Source organism: Sapajus apella, unplaced genomic scaffold (genome assembly GCF_009761245.1).
Source record: "Sapajus apella isolate SASKATOON/1434 unplaced genomic scaffold, GSC_monkey_1.0 scaffold14, whole genome shotgun sequence".
NCBI lineage: Eukaryota > Metazoa > Chordata > Mammalia > Primates > Cebidae > Sapajus > Sapajus apella.
Genome location: NW_022436954.1, coordinates 15,682,498 through 15,708,503, shown reverse-complemented (window position 1 = coordinate 15,708,503; position 26,006 = coordinate 15,682,498). Strand labels below are relative to the sequence as shown.

At 44.7% G+C, this 26,006-nt stretch overlaps 1 protein-coding gene and 2 non-coding genes across 6 annotated transcripts in view; 1 reads left to right on the top strand and 2 right to left on the bottom strand.

The window, feature by feature from the left end:
* The window catches only part of CELF1 (CUGBP Elav-like family member 1), a 104,608-nt gene extending 79,730 nt beyond the window's left edge, over window positions 1-24,878 (bottom strand). For 3 of the 4 annotated variants that reach the window (XM_032282219.1, XM_032282233.1, XM_032282232.1), the window contains exon 1: window positions 24,742-24,878. The gene's annotated coding sequence lies outside the window, so the exon portion shown is untranslated. The remainder of the gene's footprint in view (window positions 1-24,741) is intronic. The other variant, XM_032282221.1, reaches the window with a different exon arrangement.
* Window positions 5,541-5,674, top strand: LOC116555275. The gene has a single exon (XR_004270471.1). It is a non-coding gene; the product is annotated as a small nucleolar RNA SNORA31 (small nucleolar RNA).
* LOC116555243 lies at window positions 7,276-7,416 on the bottom strand. Its single transcript, XR_004270443.1, has one exon. It is a non-coding gene; the product is annotated as a U4 spliceosomal RNA (small nuclear RNA).
* Window positions 24,879-26,006: the final 1,128 nt, after the last annotated feature.

The following is a 26,006-nucleotide window of genomic DNA, read 5'->3' as shown; positions in this document are numbered from 1 at the left end:
TAAAAAAAAAAAAAAAAAAAAAAAAAATATTCTTTAGCTCAAAATCATCTCATTTTTGTTAAGCACATCATGAAGTACTTTAAACTCAATATAGCATTTATCATCATCTTTTCCCTCCCACCTGTTAAAGGAGTAGCTTGTTCCAAATATGGTATTATCTTTTCAAAGTTCTTGGGTTTAGGCATGACATAATTTCTTTAAAGAATTATCTGTCTTATCATTACTGTCAAGCATGACTTAAATGGAGATAAACAGGTTATTGAAAAACATTCGGGAATTATTCTCATTTACAACTGCTTTTTTTTTTTTTTTTTTTTTTTTTTTTTGATGGAGTCGACCAGGCTGGAGTGCAGTGGCACAATCTCGACTCACTGCAACCTCCAACTCCTGGGTTCAAGTGATTCTTCTGCCTCAGTCACCTAAGTAGCTGGGATTACAGGCACCCACCACCAGGCCCGGCTAATTTTTATATTTTTAGTAGAGATGAGATTTCGCCCTGCTGGCCAGCTTGGCATCAAACTCCTGACCACAGGTGGTCCACCCACCTCGGCCTCCCAAAGTGCACAAGCGTAAGCCACCTTGTCTGGCCTATAACTGCTCTTTTACGATGTGAGAAAAACAGTATACAGCTTTAAAATGGGAAATTCATGTAAAACTTTCTTCCCTTTGAACTCCAGTAGAGAGGCTTTTGCCAATTAGACAAGTAACTTCCACAGGAGAAAAGGGGCAGATCCTGCCTTCCCAGGATGCTGTAGAAGGGATTCCTTCGATGGATACAAAGTTTCTCTGCATAACTTTTCTGAAGGTCTTTTGCTAACTTCAGAAAACTATTTCACTATGAAAAGCAAAGCAAAGGTAACATTCAATGTGCAGGTAGAGACAACGGAACAGTGCTGGGAAAATTCCTGCTTCTAACTCTATGTGAACTTAAGTAAGGCATTTCATGTCTCTAATTTTCAAAATGATAAGATTAAAGAAGAAACAAATCTCTGAAGTTTCTAACATCATGAGCCTATGGCTTACTTTCTCTCCCTCCTATGCCTGCGGGGGCCACCCACCACCTTCCCACTGCTGCACCTTACCATAATTAGGCAGCTTTTAAAAGCTTCTAATTAACGGAACACAGAAATTAAAACCTTAAAACTTTCTTTTCTATTTCTGGCTCATTGCAAATGTGCAACAGCATTTTATTAAGGAGTTGTTAATGCCACACAGTTCTTGCTATACTGGCTTTTCTTTGAACCCCAGTGACAGTTACACAGTGACAAGTTGTAAGCAAAGAGCTTGTTACCATGGGAACCCACTAGGATTCCTGGGGGTGGATCCAGAAAGCTTTTTTTTCGGTCACAGTATTTTTTTTTTTTTTTTTTTAAATGTTCTGGATCTGGCAATTCAGAAAGCTGATATTATTCTTTCAGCAAGCTACCTTCAAGAAATAGTACCATACAGTATTCATTTCTGAAGAAATATTAGGCCAAGCACTGTGACTCACACCTGTAATGCCAGCACTTTGGGAGGCCAAGACAGGCAGATTGCCTGAGCTCAGGAGTTCTCAACCAGCCTGGGCAACAAGGTGAAACCCCATCTCTACTAAAATACAAACAGCAGGGCGTGACGGCTGTAGTCCCAGCTACTCGGGAGGCTGAGGCAGGAGAACTGCTTGAACCCTGGAGGCGGAAGTTAAAGTGAGCAGAGATCATGCCACTATATTCCAGCCTGAGCGACAGAATGAGACTCCATCTCAAAAGAAAAATACAAAAATTAGTTAGGCATGGTGACAGGCGTCTGTCATCCCAGCTACTTGGGAGGCTGAGGCAGAAGTATCACTTGAACCCAGGAGGCAGAGTCTGCAGTAAGCTGAGATCAGTCAACTGCACTCCAGCCTGGGCAACAGAGTGAGACTCTGCCTCAAAAAATAAAAGAAGAGAGAGAGAGAGAGAGAGAGAGAGAGAGAGAGAGAGAGAGAGAGAGTGTGTGTGTGTGTGTGTGTGTGTGTGTGTAAAAAACTATTTTAGTACACTGTCTTGTAAAATAAACACATTCAAGTCTTAATCTTCCCCCTCCCTCTTCATAAAAGCAATTACATCAATATAAACTCAACTGAAGTTTCTATGACCTATATATGCTGCTATTTCTTTCCAGACCACAATACTCCATAAGTTATATTTAGTATTTTTCTTTTCTTTCTTTTTTTGAGACAGTTTTACTCTTGTTGCCCAGGCTGGAGCGCGGTGGAGCAATCTCAGCTCACTGCAACCTCCACCTCCTGAGTTCAAGCGATTCTCCTGCCTCAGCCTCTTGAGTATCTGAGATTACAGGTGCCCACCACCATGCCCGGCTAATTTTTTTTTTTAGGACAGGGTTTCACCATGTTGGCCAGGCTGGTCTTGAACTCCCGACCACACGTGATCCACCCGCCTTGGCCTCCCAAAGTGCTGGGATTACAGTCGTGAGCCACTGTGCCTGGTCATATTTAGTATTTTTTTTCTATCAAGATTTCAATGTTTTCCAAAGTTCAGTTTCTCTGCACAATTGTACTAGAAATATTTCAGACACAAAATTATAAAAAATAAAGCTAAAAGAAGTATAAATTCAATCTCCAAGTATGCCTCCAAAACTGCTGTGTGTAGACAAATGTGATGTTAAATTACATTTAAGGAGATGAACTGCCACTCCCAGCTAAATGTGTGTTGCCACTCAGTTCCCTGGAGACCCACTCTGTCAGAAGCTATCTTAAGAAAACAGATCATTTACAAGTCTGATCTGTTTATCTGATTTTTTCAAAGAAGTGGAACAGTCAGAATTAGAAGAAAAAAAAAATTTTTTTTCCCTAAGTTGGAAGCTTCCTGGAACAGAGTTAAGTCTTTCCACAGATTGGCTTAGCCCAGAGCAAACTTATACCAGACAAATGAACATTAACAAAAACAGCATTTGATTTCACAGTAATAATCTAGAACTTCAGCTACCCTAGGACTAATTCACAGTTATTGGAGCCAGAAAGTACCTGGCACAAAGTTCAAGAGTATCCCTCAAACTGATAACTACTGAAGCCTAATAAATTCCATTTAAATAAAATGTGTTGAAAACCAAACTCAAAACCAATTTACACATGTAAAACAAATTTCAAATTCACAAACCAAAAGAAAAAAAATGGTTCTAAGGAGATAAGACATACCATTAACCACAGTAGGCAACAGCTATCAAGGTATTCCACAAAAATATTATGTCTTGTTTTGCTGTATTTACTCACCTAAGCTTTCCTGTAGCAGGCCCACAAGAGTCTGTTTTTAAATAGTTTCTGGCCGTGTATGGTGGCTCATGCCTACAATCCCAGCACTTTGGGAGGCCCAGGCAGGTGGATCACTTGAGGCCAGGAGTTCAAGACAAGCCTGGCCAACATGGCAAAACCTCATCTCTACTAAAATAGAAAAACTAGCTGGGCATAGTAGCAAGGGCCTAGAGTAGCTACTCTGGAGGCTGAGGCACAAAAATTACCTAAACCCAGGAGGCAGGGGTTGCAGTGAGCCAACACTGCACCACTGCACTCCATCCTGGGTGACAGAGCAAGACTGTCTTAAATAGTTTCCCAATACTATCTATAATCCAAATTAGTTCAGTAAAGAGGTTTACAAGCTTTTTAAAAAATTGTACTTGTAGACTGGGTGGGGTGGCTCATGCCTGTAATCTCAAGCACTTTGGGAGGCCAAGGTGGGCAGATCACCAGAGGTCATGTCAGGAGTTCAAGATCAGCCTGGCCAACATGGCGAAACCCTGTTACTACTAAAAACAAAAAAACAAAAATTAGCTGGACGTGGTGGTGCACGCCTGTAATCCCAACTACTCGGGAAGCTGAGGCAGGAGAATTACTTGAACCTGGGGAGCTGAGATCACACAACTACACTCCAGCCTGGCTGAAAGAGTGAGACCCCATTTCAAAAAATAAAAATTAAAAACGCACTTGTAAATGTATCCAGGGGCTATTAAACAGAAACAGCATGTAATGAAAAAAAAATATATATATATAATAAACATAGTATCTTTCCATAATTATTGCCCTTAAACTTGAAAGGGGAAGTAGGAAGGACAAGCCCAGAGGACAGTTTTGCCACATTAGTTTAATATCAGACAGCCTAGAAACAAAAAGGAGAAAACAGGACATGAGAGGAGGCAAATTCCTGGATGCTTTACTTGTTTTTACTACTGGTTTACAATTTCCTTGATTTTATTTGGAAAAGCATGCCTTGGCCCAGAGAAGCAAAAGTGCAGACTGCCAGCAGTATCAGATTCTCCTTCTCTTTTTCTCTGGAGCTACTGAAAACTGAGCCAAAATCAGAGTTGTCTAGGAGCCTTTAGACTGTTCAGGCAATATAAAATAACAGGTTTCGAGATCAGAGCTCCACAAGGTTTTTACAGTACAAATCTTAAACATAATGTCTTTTGATGGAAAGCTGCTTACATTTTTTTCCCAGATAACTCCTTGGAGCTTTCAAAGTCTCTATCTTCAGAAGAAAATGACTTAAACAAATCCACAGAATTTCAATGTTAAGTCTTTTTCCTAGTACTAATTCTTAATACTGAACCGTTCCACAAAATAAAATTAAAGTGCCATTTGACTATACATGGAGTAGTCAACAAATAATTACCAAATATCTACTTTATGCAAGGCCCCAGTACCTAGAGGAAACACTATGGACATGGACTGTAAAACTTCCTCTGTGCACAGCATTGGGTTCAATACTATACACACAACACATAAAAGCAATTCTGTTTTCCTTCTTTTTTTTTTTTTTTTTTTTTTTTTAAAGGGACAGGGTCTCACTTTTTCACCCAGGCTAGCTGGAGTACAGTGACACGATCATAGCTTTCTGTAACCACCAACTCCTGGGCTCAAGGAATCCTCCTGCCTTAGCCTCCCAAATAACTAGGACTACAGGTGTGCACCACCATGCCTGGCTAAATAATTCTGTTTTGTAGAGACTGGATTCCTTTATTTGCCCAGGCTGGGTTTCAAACTCCTTGCTCAAGCAATCTTCTTGCCTCGGCCTTCTAAACTGCTAGTGGTACAGGCATGAGCTACCATGCCTGGCCCATAATATTGTTTAGACAGATTTGCAATCACTGTTTGACCTCTGATATCAAATAATGTCTTCTAGCTTTTTCTATCCTACATATCTATGTATACAAGACAGAATGTAGTTGGCTGAGTAGCAGATTATACATAAATCTCCATTTCGCCGGGCGTGGTGGCTCATGCCTGTAATCCCAGCACTTTGGGAGGCCGAGGCGGGTGGATCACGAGGTCAAGAGATCGAGACCATCCTGGTCAACGTGGTGAAACCCCGTCTCTACTAAAACTACAAAAAATTAGCTGGGCATGGTGGTGCGTGCCTGTAGTCCCAGCTACTCAGGAGGCTGAGGCAGGAGAACTGCCTGAACCCAGGAGGCGGAGGTTGCGGTGAGCCGAGATTGTGCCATTGCACTCCAGCCTGGGTAACAAGAGCGAAACTCCGTCTCAAAAAAAAAAAAAAATCTCCATTTCAATGCATCTATTTGACAGACCTGGAGCAGTTACTATCTGCTGCTAAGGTCTCCACTACAAATGCAAGAAAAACATGTCCTTGCGCTTTCCGTCTGTCTAATTGTGGCAGCTGAGATTGAATAGAGGAATACAGGGTAAAAATGGGAAGACAATACTTGAGACAGGTTGGTCACCAGACTTGGAGTGCAGTGGCACAAGTGGCTCACTATATCTGCCTCCTGGGCTCAAGCCATCTTCCTACCTCAGCCTCACTAGTTGCTGGGACTACTGGCATACACCCTTATGCCCACCTAATTTTTGTAGAGACCTCGTCTTGCTTATTTGTCCAGGCTGGTCTCAACTCCTGAGCTCAAGATCTGCCCACTTCGGCCTCCTAAAGTGCAAGCCCAGCCTGGGAGGAGAAATAGTCCCTACCACCCTTACCTCACTGATTACATTTGTTAAAGGTTAGAAGCAAGCCAGTGACTCTGGTCTGACTGAACATGTGAATCTAGTGATTGAGCAATCTGGAGTTTGTCCTAGTGTCCAAAATCTGAGCCAGACACTAATTGTGTGAACATCCCCCAAACCTCCATGATTTGAAATACATATTGGGAACTTCAAACGTTTAAAAAAAAAAAAAAAAACCTCCATTTCAAAACTAGCTTGTCTCTTTAATCCCTGCTCACTACTATTACAGGAAATTTTTACATTTCTCTGGAATAAAGTCTTTCAATCTTACAGAAACGAAAAGATCACAGGAAAAAAAAAATCACATTAGAAGTACTAAGCTGTCTTTCTCAGAGCTTCCCCCTCTCCCTCATTAACATTTCTCAAAGAGAAAAACACCACTGTGATGCTCCTCTCACAGATCATTCATGAAGTTACTAACTGAGCTGGGACGAGACAGACTTCATCAACTGGGCACACAGCCACTCACCATTACCCTTTGTTTAAAGTCTCAACAGCCATTCAACCCACATTATTGTGTTCCACTCAAGCCCATCAACATTTTTTTTTAAGAGAAAACAATCAGGAAACTAAAACAAATGCCACTTAACTAGAAATGAAGAAAAGACTGAATCCATATGCCTCACAAACAAAAATTCTCTAAAACTGATGGCTCACTTTAAGCTTCCTATCTGAAATAGCAGTATTATTTTTAACAGACTTGCATTCCTAAAAAAAAATTATAAACAAATAATCATAAAAAACTTGTTAAAAAAACAAACTCATAATCTTGATCTGGCAAAGCACTCTAAACAGCAAATGCAAATGCACATATTGAAGAAGGAGCCAAGACCTTCAGCAGCCTTTTGCCTAGGGCTGGGGAGGGTACTGGGAGGAAAAAGAGTACTCTCCCCAAGAGCCATGACCCGGACTATTCTAAATTTCAAATGAATTTTAGAAGTGCTGTGCAGAGCTCTGTACTAAGTCCAACTCAAAGTTCTTTTGGCTGAAAATAACAGAAAGCTTACACAAAAACTAGAATTAACTGAAAGGGTACCAGAGCATCTCAAGAACTCCAAACAGGCCTACACATGGAAAGTCTTAATGCATCCAGATTTCTTTTCTGCATGTGGATGGCTGCCCTCTCCCCAGAGCTGCATTTCTCATCTACACTTCTTTCTAGATGAAATCTACTTACTTCTCCTTCCCTACAGAATGCCCTTCATTGCCTCCACATGTACAAACGAGCCCGAACTTGGCTGCATACCATCATCTGAGTTTTTTTTATTTTTTTTTTTATGATTCAGTCCCTCTAGAGACTGCCAAAAACTGCCAATGCCAACTATATTTCAAGTCGTCATGGCGGGGTATAGGGAAAAGTTCTCAATAAGCAATAATCGCACCTCAGATAAACCTCATTGGCTACAATACTGCCACTACCTAAAGCTCAGCACCTGAGTTTATGTCCTGAGTTCTCCGAACGTAGGTGACTGTATCCTAAAGACTTGAGCCGGGCACGGTGGCTCACGCCTGTAATCCCAGCACTTTGGGAGGCCGAGGCAGGTGGATCACGAGGTCAAGAGATCGAGACCATCCTGGTCAGCACGGTGAAACCCCGTCTCTACTAAAAAAAAATACAAAAAATTGGGCCGGGCGCGGTGGCTCAAGCCTGTAATCCCAGCTCTTTGGGAGGCCGAGGCGGGTGGATCACGAGGTCAAGAGATCGAGACCATCCTGGTCAACATGGTGAAACCCCGTCTCTACTAAAAATACAAAAAATTAGCTGGGCATGGTGGCGCGTGCCTGTAATCCCAGCTACTCAGGAGGCTGAGGCAGGAGAATTGCCTGAACCCAGGAGGCAGAGGTTGCGGTGAGCCGAGATCGCGCCATTGCACTCCAGCCTGGGTAACAAGAGTGAAACTCCGTCCCAAAAAAAAAAAAAAAAAAAAGATATTACAAGAGGGGCTAGGTCACAAAGTATAATTAGAGTAGGAACTATGTGCCTGAAGCACTCCCCTAAAGTATATGCAATACACTAAGCAGAATGGCAGTTTCCATCCTCAAAAAGTTTACAATCTTGCTGAAATAAAAAAATATATCAATAAAATACTAAATCAGGTACAGGAATGAATGGACAGGAAAAGCCTCAAGACAAAGATTAGCTGTGCACTAAATGACAAACAGAAATTGAATTATGTGCAGGGAGGGGCTGAAGAACATTCCTAAGCACAAAATGTGATGCCTGCTCCTCTTGCTCTAGCCATCTAAGAAATATGGACCTAAGGAATAAATAATCTTTTACCACATAAACAGCTTCCAGTAAAATATCCTCGTTGAAAGCCTGCTATAAGGCTTAAAATGACTTTGAACACAAAGCAGTACTGCTTCATCATGCAGTAATCACCCACTAGCTGACAAATGTCAAATAGTTATGCATTTTCAAGCTGTCACCACCACCCTGATTTCCTTTCACTCCCTAGCCTCCACAAGACTCTTGCTCAGAGAGCACTCAAAATCAGGCAATCGGGCCAAGCGCAGTGGCTGCCACCTGTAATCCCATCACTTAGAGGCCGAGGCAGGTGGATCACAAGGTCAGGGGTTCAAAACCAGCCTGGCAAACATGGTGAGATCCCATCTCTACTAAAAATACAAATACTAGTCGAGTGTGGCGGCAGGCGCCTATAATCTCAGCTACTCGGGAGGCTCAGGCAGAGAACTGCTTGAACATAGGAGGCAGAGGCTGCAGTGAGCCAAGACTGTACCACTGCACTCCAGCCTGGGAAACAGAGTGAGGCTCTCTGCCTCAAAAAAAAAAAAAAAAAAAAAAAAAAAAAAAGGAATCAGGCAAGCAGCCAATAAATGGCACAAGTGTTTCTCATTGAAAATATCCCACCCAATCTAGCATGGTAAGTTAGCAGCAGCATCACCCAGACAGACAGAATTCATCCAGGAAAGAAACACTAGCTGAGCTATGTATGTAACTGCAGTGTGAGGGAAGGGGGCTGGAGCAGAAAAGCAGAATGTTTCCCATACACAAAAGCTGTAAGTACCAAGAAACTAGAAGAAGCCTATAGTAAATTATCTGTACAAAACAGAAATTAATAAAAACAGATGTCCAAATAATACTGGTTTAAAAAAAGATAGTCTATTCACAGAAGACTATTAGTTACCCCACATTATCACCAACATCAGACATATTCACAGCCTGCAAGAGTTTACCTCAATCTCACAGGAAACAAAGAGGTCAAAGAACAGAGAGAAAGTGGTGACACCTACTTTATTTTGCTGAAGAGTAGCAATGTTACTATGAAAATGGAAACTACTTGGCCGGGCACAGAGGTTCACGCTTGTAATCCCAGCACTTTGAGAGGCCAAGGTGGGTGGATCACCGTAGGTCAGGAGTTCTAGACCAGCCTGGCCAACACGGTGAAACCCTTCTCTACTAAAAATACAAAAATTAGCCAGGTGTGGTGGCGGTGCCTGTAATCCCAGCTACTCAGGAGGCTGAGGCAGGAGAATCGCTTCAACCCATGAGGCAAAGGCTGCAGGGAGGTGAGATGGTACCACTGCACTCCAGTGACAAGAGCAAATTCCGTCTCAAAATAAATAAATAAATAAAACCAGGCCAGGCATGGTGGCTCACGCCTGTGATCCCAGCATTTTGGGGAGGCCGAGGTGGGCGGATCACCTAAGTCAGGAATTTGAGACCGGCCTGGCTAACATGGTAAAATCGCATTTCTACCTACTAAAATACAAAAAATTAGCCAGATGGTGTGACACGCGCCTATAATCCCAGCTACTCGGGAGGCTGAGGCAAGAGTATTGCTTAAACCCAGGAGGCAGAGGCTGCAGTGAGCTGAGATCACAGCATTGCACTCCAGCTTGGACAAGAGCAAAACTCCATCTCAAAGAAAACTATAATAAATAAAGGCATATCTGCATCTATGAACATATCTTAAAAAGGGGTACATCAAATTCAATTAAGCGAGATCCATCATATATCAATGCAATCACTAAACCAGAACTCATCATTCTTGTTGATATTTGCTCCTGTTTTTTTTTTTTTTTTTTGAGACAGAGTCTCGCTCTGTTGCCAGGCACCAGGCTGGAGTGCAGCAGCGCGATCTTGGCTCACTGCAACCTCCGCCTCCCAGGTTCAAGCAATTATCCTGCCTTGGCCTCCCAAGTGGCTGGGACTACAGGCGTGTGCCACCACACCCACCTAATTTTTGTATTTTTTAGTAGAGACGGGGTTTTACCATGTTGGCCAGGATGGTCTCGACCTCCTGACCTTGTGATCCACCCGCCTCGGCCTTCCAAAGTGCTAGGATTACAGGCATGAGCCACCGTGCCCAGGTGATTTTTTTTTTTTCTTTTTGAGACAGGGTTTCTCTGTTGTACTGGCTGTAGTGGCGTGATCTTGGCTCACTGCAACCTCCACCTCCTGGGTTCAAGTCATTCTTGTGCGTCACCCACTTAGGGGGCTGGAATTACAGGCACACTTCACCACATCTAGCTAATTTTTTGTATTTTTAGTAGAGACAGGGTTTCACCATGTTGGCTAGGCTGGTCTCAAACTTCTGGCCTCACGTGATCCACGACTTGCACGACATGCACAGCCCTGTTGATAAAGCTGAGCACGGTGGCTCACGCCTGTAATCCCAATACTTTGGGAGGCCAAGGCAGGAGGATCACTTGAGGACAGGAGTTCGAGACCAGGAGAAATTCCATCACTACAAAAGCTACAAAAATTAGCCCATGTGTAGCTGTAGTCCCAGATACTGGGAAAGCTGATGCTGGAGGATCACTTGAACCCAGGAATTCCAGGCTATAATTGCACCACTGCACTCAAGTCTGGGCAACAAAGAGAGATCCTGTCTCTATTGGAATAGGCCAGGCATGGCGGTTCATGCCTGTAATCCCAGCACTTTGAGAGGCTGAGGAAGGAGGATTGCTGGAGACCAGGGGGTCAAGACCAGCCTGGGCAACACAGTGGGACCCCATCTCTACAAAAAAATACAAAATTAGCCAAATGTGGTGTTGCGCACCCATAGTCCCAGCTACTTGGGAAGTTGAGGTAGAGAAGGATCACTTGAGCCTGGGAGCTTGAGGCTACAGTGAGCCACAATCACACCGCTGCCCTCCCACCTGAGTGACAAAATGAGGCCTTGTCTCGGAAAACAACAACCAAAAAAAGCCCAAAACTTTACAAATCCAGAACTTGATGAAGTGTAAAATAAACAAATATATACTCGGGGCCTCCACAGCACAGCAGAGGTTAAAAAATAACTAGAATTCCATAAGGAAACCTCCATTTTTAAAAAATTCTAAGTCAATTCTATGACAAGGCCAAAGTTGCTTTATAAAGGTCTTATCAAGGAAACAGTCTTCAAGGCAGGCATGGTGGTACGCTTCTGTAATTAATCCCAACTATTCAGGAAGCTGAAGTAGGAGGATTGCTTGAGCCCAGGAGTTCGCACCAGTCTGGGCTATATAGCAGACCCATGGACTGCCATCCCAACCCCATTTCTAAAAAAAAAAAAAAGAATGAAAACTGTTTTCAGCAAATAAGGACTCTTGATACAATATAGTTTATAAAGCCAATAGCTAAAACTGATTAAGTCTTAAATCTGCACTACAACTCTAAATATTAGAGCCCTTCTCCCTACTTAACTCTAGTCACTTTAAACTACAGAGAGACCCAAGTGTCCCCTATTACAAATCCAATATATTCATTTGTAATTTTCAGTTTTCTTTCAACACAGAAGCCTCCTTTACATAAAATAGAGACAGTGAACATGAATCTAGGAAACCATATTACCCAAGTATTCCACAAGGAACAATGCCCTGTTTAGCAAAGCATTTCAGACACATATATCTTATCCCTTAAGCCAGAACAAACACAAGAAAATACAAAACAAAATGCACTTATAAGAGGAAACAAAAGGAACACAGACATAGTAGCTGCTGCTCATCTATGTATGACACTGCTGGGCATTTTACCTGTGTTATTTATTTCATTTGGCTGAAATGCATTACTGATTCAAGAGACAAGTGATATGCCAATTTTTTATAAATGGAAAAAGAAACAGCATTATCAATACTGTATCAGGCACTGTTCAGTGCCTAGCATAAGTTACCTCAATTAATCCTCAAATTAACTATTCTGAGTTGATGTCTCCTTTTTAAAGACAGGAAAACAGGCCCAGAATTGTTAAGTGGTGATACCCTAAACCCACTGTTCCAAACTGTCACAGCTATCCTTCCCAGGCTGTGCTTATAAAGCCCATTCAAGTCACATCATTCTTTCAAACCATTTCCTGGTGTTTTTTGTTTTGTTTTGAGATAAAGTCTTGCTCTGTCAACCCAGGTGGAGTGCAGTGGCGGGATCTCAGCTCACTGCAACCTCCACCTCACAGATTCAAGCTATTCTCCTGCCTTAGCCTCCCGAGAAGCCAGGACTATAGGCGCGTGCCACCACACCCAGCTAATTTTTTGTATTTTTAGTAGAGATGAGGTTTCACCTTGTTAGCCAGGATGGTCTCGATCTCCTGACCTCATGATCCACCTGCCTCAGCCTCCTGAAGTGCTGGGATTACAGGTGTGAGCCACTGCACCTGGCCAATTCTTCAGATTTTAATCAAAATTTTCTTATTTCTATTATGCTTGCCTTTTCACCATTTCAGTATATTGTAACTGTAATACATGTGTTCTGGTAACTATAGGATTGTATTAATAGCAAACAACTAGGATCTGGTGAACATTCCATTCAACGAAGCTACAGAAAGTTACTTCCTGGTTCAAATTTTATTTCTGAAATACTTGAACTTCCATGATATATTCTATTTATATTACCAAAAAAATTTTTTTTTTTTTTTTTTTTTTTTTTGGGACGGAGTTTCGCTCTTGTTACCCAGGTTGGAGTGCAATGGCGCGATCTCAGCTCACCGCAACCTCCGTCTCCTGGGTTCAGGCAATTCTCCTGCCTCAGCCTCCTGAGTGGCTGGGATTACAGGCACGCGCCACCATGCCCAGCTAATTTTTTGTATTTTTAGTAGAGACGGGGTTTCACCATGTTGACCAGGATGGTCTCGATCTCTTGACCTCGTGATCCACCCGCCTTGGCCTCCCAAAGTGCTGGGATTACAGGCTTGAGCCACCGCGCCCGGCTATATTACCAAAAATTATCAAGAGTGGCTCACGCCTGTAACTCCAGCACTTTGGGAGGCTGAGGCAGGCAAATCACCTAAGGTCGGGAGTTTGAGACCAGCCTGACCAACAAGGTGAAACCCCATCTCTAGTAAAAATACAAAATTAGCTGGGTGTGCGGGCACACGCCAATAATCCCAGCTACTCAGGAGGCTGAGGCAGGAAAATCACTTGAACCCAGGAAGCGGAGGCTGCAGTGAGCTGAGATCACACCATTGCACTCCAGCCTGGGCAACAAGAGCAAAACTCAGACTCAAAAAAAAAAAAAAAAAAAAATCAAGAATCAAAGAATAGGCCAGGTGCAGTGGCTCATGCCCGTAATCACAACACTTTGGGAGGCCCAGGCAGGCAGATCACTTTAGGTCAGGAGTTCGAGATCAGCCTGGCCAACATGGCGAAACCTCACTTCTAGTGAAAATACAAAAATTAGCTGGGTGTGTTGGTGACCGCCTATAATCCCAGTTACTTAGGAGGCTGAGATGCAACAATAGCTTGAACCCCAGAGGTAGAGGTTGCAGTGAGATGAGAATGCACCACTGCACTCCAGTTTGGGTAACAGTGTGATACTCCATCTCAAAATAAAAATTTATAAAAGAATCAAAGAATAGTTCTGAATAAAAGAATGGTTCATGTTGTTTGGGGAAAAAGAAACAAGATATATATGTCCCCTTTGACATAAAACAAGTCCTATGGGCCAGGCGTGGTGGCTCACGCCTGTAATCCAAGCACTTTGGAGGCCAAGGCGGGCAGATCCCTGAGGTCAGGAGTTCAAGACCAGCCTGACCAACATGGTGAAACCCCGTCTTAAAAAACGAAAACAAAAACAAAAACAAAAACAAAACAAGTCCTATATGTTGGCGAGGTTCAGTGGCTCATGCCTGTACTCCCAGCACTTTGGGAGGCTAAGGCTGGAGGATCACCTGAGCCCAGGAGTTCAAGGCCAGCCTGGGCAACATAGTGAGACCCATATCTCCACAAAAAATAATATTAGCCAGGCATGATGGTGCATGCCTCTGATCCCAGCTACTTGGGAGGCTGAGGTGGGAGGATCGCTTGAGTCTGAGAGAGCCACAGAGAGCTGAGATCTCACCACTGCATTCCACCCTGTGTGACAGAGTAAGAATCTCTCAGGGAAAAAAAAAAAAAAGTCCTATGTGTTAAATACTGTGAAGGCAGTATACCTCTTTAAAGCAATTGAAGAACTTCCTGGACAAAACTTCCATGCCCAAGGGTTAATATTAAAGTTCTAGAGTTTAATATTACTACTGGAGAGTAGTATTATTAAATCTGTATAGTACTACTAATACTAAAGAGTAATATTAATACTGGAAAGAAAGGAAACTGAGAGGGTAGGTTCTAAAAGCAAAGAGGAAAAACAGATAATCAAGCAGACCAAAATCAGTTATGAATCTCCAAGAAGACATCTTTTTTTTTTTTTTTTTTTTTTTTTTTTAAGATAGAGTATCGCACTGTTACCATAGCTGGAGTCCAGTGGCATGATCATGGCTCACTTCAGCTTTAACCTCCTAGGCCCAAGCAATTCTCCCGCCGCAGCCTCCTAACAAGCTGGGACTATGCCATGTGCCACCACAACTGCTTTTTTTGTTTATTTTTTTTTTCTACAGACAGAGTCCTACTATGTTGCCCAGGCTGGTCTTGAACTCCTAGGCTCAAGCGATCCTACCACCTCAGCTTCCCCAAGTGCTGGGATTACAAGCGTGAGCCACTGTGCCCAGCCTACATTTTGATGTGTCTATCTCTTCATCTTTTGTTAAAATAATCCTTCATCTTTTTTTTTTTTTTGTAATTAGAGGCAGAGTCCCACTATGTTGTTCCAAGATAGTCTTGAACCCCTAAGCTCAAGGTGATTCTCCCACCTTGGCAAGTATCTGCAATTATTACAGACCCAAGCCACTGGGCCTGGTTTTTTGTTTGTTTGTTTAGACAGAGTCTCACTCTGTTGCCCAGACTGGAGTACAGCGGCATGATTCTGGCTCACTGCAACTTCTGCCTCCTGGGTTCAAGCAATTCTCCTGCCTCAACCTCCCAAATAGCTGGGATTACAGGTGCCCACCACCATGCCCATCTAATTTTTTAATTTTTACTAGAAACAGGATTTCTCCATGTTGTCCAAGCTGGTCTCAAACTCCTGACCTCAGGTGATCCACCCTCCCTGGCCTCCCAAAGTGCTGAGATCACAAGCATGAGCCATCACACCTGGCTGGGCTAATTTTCATATTTTTAGCAGAGACGGGGTTTCACCATGCTGGCCAGGCTGGTCTCAAAACTCCTGACCTCAGGTGACCCACCTGCCTCGGCCTCCCAAAGTGCTGGGATTACAAGTGTGAACCACCACACCCGGCCAAGATAAGCTTTTAAAGCCGGGCCCAAGGGCGCAATCTCACTGCTGCCTCGGCCTCCAGGGCTTAAGCAATCTGTTCACCTCAGCCTCCTGAGTAGCTAAGGCTACAGGTGCACACCAACACACCTGGTAATTTTTGTATTTTTTGTAGAGATGAGCTCTAGCTATGTTGTCCAGGCTGGTCTTAAACTCCTGAGCTCGGTATTGTTACTCTACAGCCTTTTAAGAGTTTAAAGAGTTTAAAGATGGCATATAGGCTAGGAGCAAGAGATGGTGAGGTGTACCAGGGTTTATCAATACAGAACAGGCTCCTCTAGAGGGATATAAAGCACTGCCAATTCCTTTGAGTTTTAAGCAATCTGCCTGCCTCAGTCTCCCAAAGTGCTGGGATTACAGGCATGCACCATCATGCCCAGCCTCTATCATATATATATATATAAATTTTTTAAGGGAGAAAAATAGGAGAAAGGCCTTTCATGCAACTCACAGATACTCTCAGTGAGTTTCTTCACACTAGAACAAACTGAGAGACCTATGAGTATCTTTGAAATGTTCGTACCTGAAAGTATTATTTATTCTAACTAGGCCATTAATGACAGAGTTACAAATTTATCTGTGCACAACATAGAATACCTAGAAACTGGTTCACCTCTCTAACAAAGCCATTCATATATTATAGCTATAAAGCAAAGGCAAAAACTTGTCAATTCGTGTTCCCTTCATGTGATACTTTTCAGTACACAACACGTTTTCTGAAAATGCTGTACATTCAAAGACAGGAAATCTGACTAGATTAGAAATTTAAAATGTTATAAACAGTGATTTGCATTATGGTTATAGACTATACGTGCTGACGTTTGTTTGTTTGTTTTTGAGACAGAGTTTCGCTCTGTCACCCAGCCTGTAGTGTACTGGCATGATCTCAGCTCACTGCAACCTCTGCTCCCAGGTTCAAGCAATTCTCCTGCCTCAGCCTCCTGAGTAACTGGGACTACAGGCTAATTTTTGTATTTTTAGTAGAGATGGGGTTTCGCCATATTAGCCAGGAGAGGTGGCTCATGCCTGTAGTCCCAGCTACCTGGGAGGCGGACGCTGCAGTGAGCTGAGATCATGCCACTGCACTCCAGCCTGAGCTACAAGAGCGAGACTCCATCTCAAAAAGAAAAAAGGAAATTAGTCCTGATACATATTATAACATGATGCATGGACCTTGAAAACAACATGCAGGCCGGGCACAGTGGCTCAAGCCTGTAATCCCAGCACTTTGGGAGGCCGAGGCAGGTGAATCACGAGGTCAAGAGATCGAGACCATCCTGGTCAACATGGTGAAACCCCGTCTCTACTAAAAAAAAAATACAAAAAAATTAGCTGGGCACGGTGGCGCGTGCCTGTAATCCCAGCTGCTGGGGAGGCTGAGGCAGGAGAATTGCCTGAACCCAGGAAGCGGAGGTTGCGGTGAGCCGAGATCACGCCATTGCACTCCAGTATGGGTAACAAGAGCAAAACTCCGTCTCAAAAAACAAAACAAAACAAAAAAAAAACAACATGCTAAGTGAAATTAGCCAGACACAAAAAGCCAAGTATTGCATATCTAGAATAGAAAAATTCACAGAAACAAAGATAGATTGAAGGCTACCAGAGGCTGGGGGAAGGGGGAAATGGAGAGTTATTGCTTAATGGTTACAGAGGTTCTGCTTGCAGTGATGAAAACATTTTTGAAAGATCACCATGATTATTGCACAACATCTGAATGTAACTCATGTCACTGAACTGTACATGTAAAAATGGTTAAAATGACCTAAATGTTAAGACCTAAAACTATAAAACTCCTAGAAGAAAATGTAGAGGGAAAACTTCATGATACCACTGGATTTGGCAATGATTTGACGGATATGACACCAAATTCACATGCAACAAAACCAGAAATAAACAAATGCGACTGTATCCGACATAAAACAAACATTTTGTGTATCAAAAGATACAATCAACAAAGTGAAAAGGCAACCTACAGAATGGGAGAAAATATTTGCAAATCATGTATCTAACAAGGGGTTAATATCCAGAAAGAAAATATATAAGCTGGGTGCGGTAGCTCACGCCTGTAATCCTAGTACTTTGGGAGGCTGAGGTGGGCCGATCACCTGAGGTCAGGAGTTTGAGGCCCGCCTGGACAACATGGTGAAACTCCACCTCTACTAAAAATACAAAAATTTGCCAGGTGTGGTGGTGCATGCCTGTAGTCCCAACACGTGGGAGCCTGAGACAGGAGAATCACTTGAAGGGTGGGGGGAGGGGGGCGGGGGTAGCAGTTGTAGTGAGCCGAGATTGCGCCACTGCACTCCAGCCTGGGGGACAGAGCAAGACTCTGTCTCAAAAAAAAAAAAAAAAAAAAAAAATCCAGAAAATATAAAGAACTTCTACAATTCAACAATACAAAATCAAATACAGGTAACATGATTTTAAAAATGGGAAAGGAGGCTGGGCACGGTGGCTCAAACCTGTAATCCCAGGACTCTGGGAGGCTGAGACGAGTAAATAATGAGGTCAGGAGTTCAAGACCACCCTGACCAACATGTTGAAACCCTGTCTCTACTAAAAATACAAAAATTAGCTGGGTGTAGTGGCACATGCCTGTAATCTCAGCTACTTGGGAGGCTGAGGCAGGAGAATTGCTTGAACCCGGGAGGCAGAGGTTGCAGTGAGCCAAGATCAGCCATTACACTCTAGCCTTGGTAACAGAGCAGAACCCCGTCTCAAAAAAAAAAAAAAAAAAACAAAAAAAAAAAAAAAAAAGGAAATGGCCTTGACCTTGAACAGACATTTCTCCAAAGACAATATATAAATGGCCAAAAAGAATATGAAAAGATGTTCAACATCACTAGCCAGGAGAGATTTGCAAATCAAAACCATCACAATGAGATATCTCACACCCATTAAGATGGCCATCAAAAAAAAAAAAAGGCCGGGCGCAGTGGCTCAAGCCTGTAATCCTAGCACTTTGGGAGGCCGAGGCGGGTGGATCACGAGGTCAAGAGATCGAGACCATCCTGGTCAACATGGTGAAACCCTGTCTCTACTAAAAATACAAAAAAAAATTAGCTGGGCATGGTGGCGTGTGCCTGTAATCCCAGCTACTCAGGAGGCTGAGGCAGGAGAATTGCCTGAACCCAGGAGGCGGAGGTTGCGGTGAGCCGAGATCGGGCCATTGCACTCCAGCCTGGGTAACATAAGTGAAACTCCGTCTCAAAAAAAAAAAAAAAAAAAAAGTATTGGCAAGGATGTGGAGAGACTGGAACTCTTGGGTACTATTGGCGAGACTGTAAAATGGTGCATGTGCTATGGAAAGTAGTACAGGGGTTCTTCAAAAACATATAAAAATTCCAGTGGCCTGGGTTCTTTGAAAATAATAAACATTAAAAATAGAATTATCACTTGACCCAGCAATCTCACTTTTGGGGTATACATCCAAAACAACTGAAAGCAGAGGCTCGAATAACTATTTGCACACCCACGGTCACAGCAGCACTATTCACAATAACCAAGAGGCAGTTGCAACCTAAAAGTCCATTAGTGGGTGTAGTGCATAAACAATATGATATATACATCCAATGGAGTATTAGCCTTAAAAAGGAAATAAATCAGCCGGGCGCGGTGGCTCAAGCCTGTAATCCCAGCACTTTGGGAGGCTGAGGCGGGTGGATCACGAGGTCAAGAGATCGAGACCATCCTGGTCAACATGGTGAAACCCCGTCTCTACTAAAAATACAAAAAACATCAGCTGGGCATGGTGGCGCATGCCTGTAATCCCAGCTACTCAGGAGGCTGAGGCAGGAGAATTGCCCGAACCCGGGAGGCGGAGGTTGCGGTGAGCCGAGATCGTGCCATTGCACTCCAGCCTGAGTAACAAGAGTGAAACTCCGTCTCAAAGAAAAAAAAAAACAAAAACAAAAACAAAAAAGGAAATAAATCCGGTCATATGCTACAACATGGATGGGTCTTGAGGACATCACATTAAGTAAAATAAGTCTATCACAAAAAACAGACATGGCATGATTCACTTACATGAGATTATCTGAAGTAGTCAAATTTGTAGAAACAGAAATAATGGTGGTTACCAGGGGCTAGGGGGAGGGGGAAAAGGGGAGCTGTTGTTTAATAGGTACAGAGTCAGATATACAAGATGAAAAACTCACACATCTGTTTCCCAACAGCGTGAATGTAATTAATGTCACAGAACTGTACACTTAAAAATAGCTAAGGCCGGGCCCGGTGGCTCACGCCTGTAATCCCAGCACTTTGGGAGGCTGAGGCAAGCAGATCACCTGAAGTCAAGAGTTTGAGACCAGCCTGGCCAACATTGTGAAATTCTGTCCTTATTAAATATAGGGAAATTAGCTGGGCATGGTGTTGGGCGCCTGTAATCCCAACTACTCAGGAGGCTGAGGCAGGAGAATCACTTGAACCCGGGAGGCGGAGATTGCAGTGAGCTGAGATCATGATACTGCACTTCAGCCTAGGCAACAAAGTGAGATTCTGTCTCAAAAAAAAAAAAAAAGGAAAAAATACTGACCAGGCGCAGTGGCTCAAGCCTGTAATCCTACCACTTTGAGAGGCCATGGCAGGTGGATCACCTGAGGTCAGGAGTTCAAGACGAGCCTGGCCAAAATGGTGAAACCCCATTTCTACCAAAAATACAAAATTAGCTGCGCGTGGTGGTTCATGCCTGTAATCCCAGCTACTCTGGAGGTTGAGGCAGGAGAATCACTTGGATCAGGAGATGGGCTACAGTGAGCCAAGATTGCTCTACTGCACTCCAGCCTGGAGAGCAGAAGTGAGACTCCATCTAAAAAAAAAAAAAAAAGGCCGGGCGCGGTGGCTCAAGCCTGTAATCCCAGCACTTTGGGAGGCCGAGGCGGGTGGATCACGAGGTCAAGAGATCGAGACCATCCTGGTCAACATGGTGAAACCCCGTCTCTACTAAAAATACAAAAAATTAGCTGGGCATGGTGGCGCGTGCCTGTAATCCCAGCTACTCAGGAGGCTGAGGCAGGAGAATTGCCTGAACCCAGGAGGCGGAGGTTGCGGTGAGCCGAGATCGCGCCATTGCACTCCAGCCTGGGTAACAAGAGCGAAACTCCGTCTCAAAAAAAAAAAAAAAAAAAAAAAAAATTTACGTGTGGTGACACACACACCTGTGGTCCCAGCTACTTAGAGGCTGAGGCAGAAGGACTGCTTGAGCTTGGCAGTCAAGGCTGCAGTAAGCCATGATCTTGCTACTGTACTCCAGCCTGGGTAACAGAGTGAGAACTGCCTCAAAAAATAAACAAACAGGCTGGGTGCAGTGGTTCACACCTGTAATCCCAACACTTTGAGAGGCCAAGACAGGAAGATAATTTGAGCCCAGAAGTTCAAGACTGTACCCCTGTACTCTGGCTTGGGCAAAAGAGACCCTGTCTCAGGAAAAAAGAAAAGGAAAAAAAAAAAGAAAAGAAAAAAAGAAAAGCAGAGCAATCTGGCAAAGACCTGAGAAGAAAGAGCAAAGACCTGAGCAGAGAGAGAACTCTGGTTCCAGGTGACAGCTCTTCTCTTTCCAAGGCTCTCTATCACCACCACTTTCACAGTCTCACAAGGAAAGAGTTAAATAAGCTGCAGTGGCAGTCACAGGAAGGTACATGGAATTTAAGACTCACACTCTATATTTAGCAGCAGACCCCAAATCTTTGTTAAGGGAAAAAAAGAAAATCACAATCACAATAAGTGTTAGGTCTCTTGCCACTTTCCTTTCCTCCTCCTGTTCCAGCTCAGCTTATGTTATTTTTATGTTTTTTTTCTTGAAACACAGTCTTACTCTGTTGTCCAGGCTGGAGTGCAGTGGTGCACCTCACTTTTTAGTATTTTTAGTAGAGATGAGGTTTTGCCATGTTGGCCAGGCTGGTCTTGAACTCCTGACCTCAAGTGATCTGCCTACTTTGGCCTCCCAAAGTGCTAGGATTACAGGTGTGGGCCACTGCTTCTAGCCTCAGCTTACATTTAAAAAGAAAAACTTCTCTGCTCCTGTGCTAGGATATCCACTAGCCTATCTCTTATGGGCAGAAGCTATTAAATACAGAACACCATTAAAAATGTGCTTGTTGGCCGGGCGCAGTGGCTCACGCCTGTAATCCCGGCACTTTGGGAGGCCGAGGCGGGTGGATCACGAGGTCAAGAGATCGAGACCATCCTGGTCAACATGGTGAAACCCCGTCTCTACTAAAAATACAAAAAAATTAGCTGGGCATGGTGGTGCGTGCCTGTAATCCCAGCTACTCAGGAGGCTGAGGCAGGAGAATTGCCTGAACCCAGGAGGCGGAGGTTGCGGTGAGCCGAGATCGCGCCATTGCACTCCAGCCTGGGCAACAAGAGCGAAACCCCGTCTCAAAAAAAAAAAAAAAAAAAAAAAAAATGTGCTTGTTGGCGAGGCAACACGCCTGTAATCCCAGCACTTTGGGAGGCTGAGGTGGGCGGATAACCTGAGGTCAGGAGTTCAAGATCAGCCTGACCAACATGGCAAAACCCTGTCTCTACTGAAAATACAAAAATTAGCCCAGCGTGGTGGCAGGCGTCTGTAATCCCAGCTACTTGGGAGGCTGAGGCAGAAGAATTGTTTGAACCCAAGAGGTGGAGGTTGCAGTGAGCTGAGATCACACCAGTGCACTCAGTCGGGGTGACAGAGCAAGATTCCATGGGGTGGGGTGGGGGGTAGGGGCGGGGAACTATCACAACACTGTCACTAAGATAAGCCTATTATGGGAAGATAATAAGCATTTCTACAGCATATAAAAAGGATGGACAAGATAAAGACTTAAAAATCTCTAAGTGGTGGCACTATGGGTAAGTTTCTTTTCTGACTTAACTGTATTTTTTATAATGAATCTGTAACTTCTGTAGTAAGAAAAATAATGGAAATCTTTAGAAAAATAAATCATTTTGGCTAAAACCTTCACTGTCTGCCTATTACATCACGGGTATTTCACCATGTTACTGAAGCTGAACTGATACCATGTGAGACAGATGCTGTTTCTTTCATTCTGCAGGTGAGAATAAACTGAGGAGCAGAACAGTTGAGTGACTTGCCAAAGTTGTATAACTAGTAAATGACAGAGCAAGGATTACGACCCAGGCCTAGTTCTAACTTCGAGTCAAGATCCTTTCCTATTTCATTACAACTCAAAGACTGCATTATTACTCATGATATAGTTTAAAAAAAATAACAACCTGGTGCAAGTAAGTCACTTAACTTCTAGGGCTCTCAATTCCGTCATCTAAAAAGTGAAGGGGTTCAAGAAAAGATATTCCAACTCTAACAGCCTCTCCTGCTTCTGGATCTTAAATCTAGAACACATTCCATTTTGCAAAAACAGATTCCAATCAAAAGAAAACCCTGGGTTTTCTTTAAAAGGGCCAGAACGAATGGTTGAAGGGAAGTTGAGGGCCCTATGCTCTGGGCCAAAGGCCATTCTTAATGGAAACAGGTGGTGGACTGTCATGAGGAAAGAACCACTAGGGGAACCATAATCTTCCTGGTTAAAGCAACAGCTGAAAGCTCCAGCTTTGCTTTACCAATAGCGCTGCTTCAATCTTGGCTAACTTATGATCAGAAACCACATACTAGGTAAGTAAAGCTAGACGAAAGAAGAAAATCACCGTAGCAACAGTTTGTGCATGCTATTGTAACTCTGATTTTCTGAGTGGACTCATTAACGTTAAAATAGAAAGGTTGATTTCTAAATGGAGACGCCTTCATTCTCACCAAGGATGAATGGGGAAGCTGAAACTTCCATAGCACTTGGAGAAAAGCTACACTTGTGGGAAAGTGGAAAGCATCCAATTAAAGCCTTCCCAATTCACGGAGAATCAAAGATAGTGAAAAGACCTTTAAAAGGTGAAGTTCCGGCCGGGCGCCAGTACTTTGGAAGGTCGAGGCGGGCGGATCACCTGAGGTCGGGAGTTTGAAACCAGCCTGACCAACATGGAGAAACCCCCGTTTCTACCAAAAATACAAAAATGTGCCTGTAATCCCAGCTACTCGGGAGGCTGAGGCAGGAGAATCATTTGAACCCAGGAGGCGGAGGCTGCGGTGACCCGAGATCGCGCCATTGCACTCCAGCCTGGGCAACAAGAGCGAAACTCCGTCTCAATCCGAATGAAATCTCGCGAAAAAAAAAAAAAAAGGTGAAGTTCCTGTAAAAGATTCATTGGGTATTTGTAATCTCTTACAATGTACACATTATAAAGCCATTGCTCTTTAAAACTGTTATACAGCCTTTTTGCTCGAAGGTAATAAACCTACAGCATTAACTCTCCTGGCGAGAAAGATTCTATTTTGTGGAAACAGATTCCGACCAAAATCTCACCACATTCCCCTCAACTATGGGTATGAGCCTAAACCAATGAAAAGCTCCTTGGAGCATGTGCAATGGTCTCGGAGAATTAAAACAACATCCTGCCCGAAGGACCACAGCCAAGACACCACTGGCTTTAAATTCAAAGCCTACACCACCGGCTTTAAATTCAAAGCCTGGTCCCTAGCGAAGAAAGCGCTTTAATGTGCTCCCCGCGCTTCCCAGTGCGAGATTCCTGCCCAGCAACCAGGCCACGACTGGGTGAGCACCTGATGCGGGGGGAGGGCGAGCCAAGGCCTTAGCGGATCTGGAGCGAGGAACGAGGGGCTCTCGAAGCTCCGGAAAAGCACTGCCTTCTAGGGGTGGGGACCCTTCGGCATCCCCAGGGGTGGACACCAAGAACACGTGAGGCGACAGGGGGCAGAGACAGGGTGTCCCGGGCAGGTAGCTTGGGTCCAGCAAGGCAGCCAAAAAGAAGAGGGAAAAGACGGTGGCCCTAGGCAGGGCACAGGCCTCTGAGCTCAGAGGGTGAAGGTAAAGGGCGCGGGGAAGGAAGCCAGGCCACGAGGAGGGCGGGTCTCCCTGGGCGCTGAGGCACGCGCCAGGCAAGCGCCACAGGACCCGGGGACCCCGAGACCCCGACATGCGGGAGGAGATCGCAGCTCTGCCCCGGGGCGCAGGGAACAAGGAGCGGCCGCGCCCGGCGAGCCCTGTGACCCGCGGCCTCCTGAACCGGACCCGCCCCGCGGCGCCTCCCTCTTGCCTTCTTTCCCTCCCTCCCTCCTTCCCATGGCCCGTTATCCTGTGGCCGCAGCACTCACCAGCGGCTGCACCTGAGCCCGCCGCTGTCTCAGCTGCTGCCTGAGCCTCCGCAGCCGCCGCCGCCGCCGCCGCCGCCTCGCTGCTGAGGCCGAGTCCCGGGGGAGCCTCCGCGTCCCGCCGCCGCTGCCGCTGCCGCCAGAGCAGAACACCCCAAAATGGCGGCACTTCCGGCACCTACCACCGGCGGGGAGGGCCGAGGAGGAGGGGGAGCTCGGCGAGGGGAACGTATCACCGCGGCGCCGCCCGCAGCGTAGATGCGAGCGGAGCGCGGCGTAGGGGCGGGCCGAGCGCCGGACGCTGCAGCGCCCCCTCGGGCTGGGGAGTGGAGGAGCAGCCGCGCCTAAGCCCCTGGGGCCGCGGGCGGAGCCCTCCGCGGTGGGAGCTGCAGGGGCGCATCTCTTTGTCTTCGAGCCCTACTGGAGGGCAGGGCCTGGGAATCTGGAGTTCTCGACTCCGCCCACCGCACTCACAGGAGCTCTAGATGACCCTGGTCGGCAAGGAGGCACCCCTACTGGGCACTGAATATGAGCATAATAAGATATTTGTTTAATAAATGGATGAGTGAAGGAGTGAATGGTGCTTGGCCAGCGCGGGACACATGGCACGCCCCTTTTTGCCCAGTAGGCAAGCAACAGCATCCAGGCCTTCCTTCTTTGCTGGGATGTGGATATGTGTGCTGCAAGTTCAGGGAGTGCCTTTTAGCAAGATAATCACTGTGAAGGCACAACCTGGCAACGATCATTGCGACACCAGGAAGTTCACAAGGATTTTATTTTATTTTATTTTATTTTTATTTATTTTTTTTTTTGGGACGGAGTTTCGCTCTTGTTACCCAGGCTGGAGTGCAATGGCGCGATCTCGGCTCACCACAAACCTTCGCCTCCTGGGTTCAGGCAATTCTCCTGCCTCAGCCTCCTGAGTAGCTGGGATTACAGGCATGTGCCACCATGCCCAGCTAATTTTTTGTATTTTTAGTAGAGACGGGGTTTCACCGTGTTGACCAGGATGGTCTAGATCTCTTGACCTCGTGATCCACCCGCCTCGGCCTCCCAAAGTGCTGGGATTACAGGCTTGAGCCACCGCGCCCGGCCACAAGGATTTTATTAAGAGAATGATTGCTCAGCCATAACCTGCTTTTCCCAGAAAAAAATAAATATATTTTTTTAACAACTCACTTGTTCGGAGTTACTCAGGAATCCCTGGGTCTAGATGGAACGCAAATAGTACATTTTGTTATTGTTTTTTTTTTTTTTTTTTTTTTTTT